Source organism: Gymnoscopelus braueri (genome assembly GCF_963280865.1).
Source record: "Gymnoscopelus braueri genome assembly, chromosome: 20".
In the NCBI taxonomy this organism is placed as follows: domain Eukaryota; kingdom Metazoa; phylum Chordata; class Actinopteri; order Myctophiformes; family Myctophidae; genus Gymnoscopelus; species Gymnoscopelus braueri.
In genome coordinates, this window is record NC_137622.1 from 36045257 (window position 1) to 36050976 (window position 5720).

Sequence of the window (5720 nt, forward strand, 5' to 3'; positions counted from 1 at the left end):
ATAAGCTTATAATTACATTTTGTTCATACAAGTCATTTCAATCTTCTATGTTAGTCTATGTTGATTTGCATGAGCATTATGACTTAGCGATACAATATAAAAATACTCCAAACAATAACATGAGAAGTCAAAACAGAGAAGGCGGTCCAAGCCATAACTCCATGTTACCGATAAAAATAGAGAACTGAATGTAAACACATTAAACTATGTACACGGCTATCAGTTTAGAAAGAGATAATGTAGCATCTTACCGTAAGCTTTTCAAAGTGAACCTATTGATGATCAAGTCACGTCAGCGAATGATTTCTGGATGATTTAACTCAACTTAAACCTGAAAGCTTTAAACCCACTGTAGGAGTCTGATTGGACAAATCGTCAAGCCCACAAGGAATCTGATTGGACAGACTGCCACACCCACCAGAAACCTGGCACAACAGGCCTTTAGAGGAGGATGGCTGTGTTTACATCTTCCATTCAGGTGATAATTACTTTCTGCCAGGTATATTTACAAATCAAACGAGGCAATCTAGACATGTTTTGCCCCTCTGCCTACTTCTTTAAACACAGTAATAAAAGAAAGAATAAACCCTGGAATCACAAGAATAGTATAGGCTATCTATCTTAAAGGAGGAGTTCACCCAAAAAATGACTTATTTTCTATCAATTGCACACCCCATGAAGCCTTGAATTCATCGATTTATTTTTGTTTTTGTGGCATTCCTAAGCCAATAATTTTATGACCGGGTGTGTATCCGGTAGGAGACACAAATAATCTACTTTGTGTCTCCTACCGGATACATTAGCCGGTAGGAGACGGGAATCAAATTATTGGCTTAGGAATGCCACAAAAACAAAAATAAATCCATGGATTCAAGGCTTCATGGGGTGTGCAATTGATAGAAAATAAGTCATTTTTTGGGTGAACTACTCCTTTAACCTACACATCATCAACCTTCACAATTACACATTACATTACATTATTGTTAGTTTTAAAGGTAGGACAATTAAGGAACATCATAAACCATTTCAATTCTATGACATATCTAGACAACAATAGTTTGTTTTAATAAATAGAAGAATTGAATAATTGTGACATCACAAGTGGGGGGCTGCTTGGTACAATTTTGTCCTACAATACATTGTAATTTTGTAGAATTCAAAACTAGCCGTATTTGTAATGCTGGGACCCTTTCTGTTGAATATGAATTGGATATATTGATGATATAATAATCATAATAACCTTGTATTTGTCAATAGGGAATTTGTGTGAGTTTACCCGGCTGGATCTTCTTCCATGCCTGACATCACACATTGCGTATGGTAATTATCAGTATCCAAAATGCATATATTATGTATTGTTTATGAGAATGCCAAGTTATACATCATTAGACTTCCCAGTGTTTAAAATTACCTGGTACCCTGTTTTACATTGTGATGTCATAGATACTAAATGCATGTTGCTTAACACACCGAGATGGCCCTCTCAGTGTTTGTGTGCATGTGTGGAGGGGGGGAGGGGGGCAGACCAACAGTAGACAGAAACTGGTCAATTGTTGGTTAACTGCCCCCACTTCGTTCAAGCCCTTGTTCAACAGGGATTATAACAGTGCTGACAAATAGGTTCATCGATTCAGTGGTGGAAGAAGTACTCACATTTTTACTTAAGTAAAAGTATCATTACCACAATCTAGAAATACTCAGTTAAAAGCAAAAGTCTGGTATTAAAATTGACTTGAGTAAAAGTACAAAAGTTTTGGCATCAAAATATACTTAAAGTAAGAGTACTCATTATGCAGAATGTCCCATTTCACAGGTTCAATATGTATACACATCTTTTGAACATAGCAGATCTACAAGCTCACCACGCGATGCGACACGTTGTGAGCTTGTAGATCGGCTATTTTCAAATAGCCGAAGTATAAATAGGGCTAAAGTGGTTAATGTTTATTGTTATATAATAATCAAAATCTACAAAGTAACTAGTAACGTTTTCAAATAATTACAGTGGAATAAAAGTACATTTGCCTCTGAGATGGAGTAGAAGTTAAAGTATTGAACATTGGAAATACTCCAGTAAAGTAAAGATACCTCAAAGTTGTACTTAAGTACAATACTTGAGTACATGTACTTAGTTACTTTCCACCACTGTTCATAGATTGACTGATTCACCAACTGATTAATTGCTGGATGGGTGTTCAAGAGGCAGATAAATGATGGGTGTTTGTCATTAAAGGTGAGTGTCTTTCATTGTTGTGTCTGTAAGTGAACAGCAGTGTGAGAGGATGATGGCTTACTTGCTATTGAGTGGTCTATAGGTTTACCATTAAAGGAATAATTCACCCAAAAAAATTATCAGTTACTCAGTCAGCCTTGAATTCATGGAGATCTTTTTTTGTTTTTGTCACATTGGTGATCCAATATTCCAGTATTTAATGAATCAAAGTAAATAGGAGGCCAAGGCAAAACTGTATAACAAATAATGTATAAACTCCAAAACAACTCCCAGTGTAATCATTGGTATGCATACTACTGTAGGCCACTGCTTATAAGTGATTGTTTTAAACTAGCCGTTATGCGGCCCTCACACCTACGTCGCACCGACAATCCGACTGATACTGTATGTCTGAGTCATTGTGTCAGGGGCTTCGTCAGAGTACCCGTTATACCCGTAATTCGGTGTCCCTTTTGTGCACATATATGGAGATATATGTATCTGTCTGTCTACCTGTGTCCCTTTTATGCCCATATGATGTCATCAGTATATATGCCCATACTCAACTGCGGGCCTTGCCGTGCCGATGCGCATGCGAGTTTGAATTCGGTTGGTACCATATATGCATATTATCATATATGGACATAACGGTCGGATCTGTGGCTCTGGACAACCGGATCTCCCTATGTCATAGAGACATGCCTATGTATGGGCGTATCAGGTTTGTTTATGGTTATGTCTGAGTCAGAGTGATGTGGCCCTGGTCCGCCCGCTCTTGTTAAGATTGGCCTCCTATTTACTTCAGTAATTAAATATTGGAATATCGGATCAGGAATGCAACAAAATCACTCACCCTTCATCGGTGAGTAATTGATAGGAAAAATGAAACATTTTGGGTGAACTATTCCATTAAGTTGTCACTAAGTCATTAAAGCGATCTCACGGATAACATTCATATGGTTTCTAGTCCACAGCGAGTCCTGATTACATTAATTTGTCATTGTTTCTATTTAGTTAGTTCAGTTACAACCAAAATTATAGGCTGTACAGTAAATGGCCATAGATTCATTGTGTGCATCACTGAATCGATGTTTGATATAAAATATTTAACTTTTTGAGTGTAGAAGAGAGGCTGATTCAGGCAGCTTCACACACGCACGCACGCACGCACGCACGCACGCACACAGACACACACACACACACACACACACACACACACACACACACACACACACTAACACACACAAAATAGCGAAGAGTATTGGTATCCTACGTAAAATCCGTCATTTGATCAGTTCTGAGGTAGCCACTATGTTGTATTATTCCATGATTTATCCGTATATTAATTATTGTAATATAGTCTGGGCTAGTACTCATCAGACCAAACTGGAGCCCATATACGGTCTTCAGAAACGAGCTGTAAGAACAATAAGTTGTGCACACCCAAGACATTCATCTCAGCCTTTATTTATCCGATTAGGTGTCCTCAGTATTTATCAAGTGAACCATCTTCAAATTGGCTTATTTGTTTATGGCTCATTGGGGAGAACCCTTCCCTCCTTTTTTCATCATATATTTGAGTATAATTTTCAGGTTCATAATTACCCAACACGTAGCTCAAATAACCTCAGACCCCCAAAAAGGCCTGTACCTCTCAAACCCAGTTTAATATAGGCTTCAGAGGGTCAAAAATATGGAATTCTCTGCCATTACATCTATGGAAGTTGTCTTTTCACCAATTTAAGAAGGTTCTAAAATCGCTTCTCTTAACAACCAAATACTTTCCATATGGTCTGCCTAATATAATAACATTTTCCCTAGAGGTTTACGTTTTGGTTCCCTTGACTTTTATTGTTGTAATATGTTTTTGCTGATTCTTTCTTTTTTTGTATACAGTGTCCATTTTGGTCTTTTCCGTTCTGTTTCTTCATCTGTATGACATGTCTATTAGTGTTTAAACTGTAATGGATGTGTATATTCCACATTGATGTTAATTTTATCCTATGAATGTACAAATATTCCCGGAGAATGCCACTTCTCAAGCCCCTGGAGGGTTTTTAGGCATTCTCCTTCACATTTTTACCGAATCTTTGTGTATAATTTTTAAATGTTCTTGTAAGTGATAATAAACAAACAAACAAACAAACAAACACAAACACACACACACACACACAGTAGCCCCACCCACAACAGTCAAGCCTTTTTGGTTCAACTTGATGCACCTTCTGAGAGTTTTAACGAATGACAAGATCGCAAAGAAAGTGCTGCAATGTGTCACAGACACAATTTCATGCACGAGAGTGGTGGTATACACTACAGTGTTCAAAAAATGTGTATGAAAACCAGGTCAGATGTAAGCTTTGCAATGCTGCGCAGCATGCATCCAATCGTCCATTATCGTTTCACTGTGGGGTCACAACACAAATGTGCATGTGAAACCACGGTGCTACTGCTACCAATCACATACATGGATCTTATAGGTCTACACATAGAGACTGGGGTGATTGATTGATTGATTGAATACTTTAATAACAGTTTGCAAAGACAAGCACAGGGAAGCACAGTTCAATACAAGGCTTGTTTCCATTGGGGTCCTTTGTACTCAATTCATCGAAACATTTAATGACAGACAAATATACACTCCTATGCAAAAACATCATATAAACGGGTAGAAATTGAAAATAAAAATATGTGCAGTAAACAGTTCGAGGTGGGGGGGTAGTTTTTGACTTTTTACAGGGGCCAGTTCCGAATTGCAGCCACCTGATGTGCTCTTTTAGAGCGGTTTTGAAGGAAAGTATAAGGATTCACATGTTTTTATAACTGGTAGGGCATTCCACATTTTTGTGGCATAGCAGTAGCACAAATGTAATCCCTTGTTAGAGCCAAATAAATCTGGGTTGAACGTGATTTGTGCACAGAGGGTTTCAATGTGTTAAGTACTGTCTATTGTTTTGTCGAGTAAAACAGTAGTGAGAGATAGTAGCCTACTGAAGATTGTACTGAAAATGTTATAAAGAAAATGGCTGTGAAAATTATATATCAAATAAAATAAAACTAATTCTCGCTCGGACCGGCGTCACGGACCACCAGCAAATGTTACGCGAACCAACAACGGTCCGTGGACCACAGGTTGGGTACCTCTGCCCTAAGGGGGTCTTATGGAAACACAGCCCACAGGAGGATGCAGTGTTGCCATGTCCGCTTATCATAAGCGACTTTGGGCTTCTTTTTCTGTAACGTTGCTTGCAATAGTTGCAGTCTAAGAGATGTCATACGTTTTGTTTACTTTACATCTATTCTAGACTCCTGCAACTTTCCATTTCACTGGGCACTCTCTCTGTGGTGTGCAGTGCTGGTGTTAGAGTTGGGCGAAAATTAACCAACAAATCTTATTGAACAAATAGTGTCCGACACATACCAAACCGACGTGTGGAATATACCCAGTGCTCAACAGACTTTACCATGTTTCTAGTCAAATCTACACACACACACACACACACACACA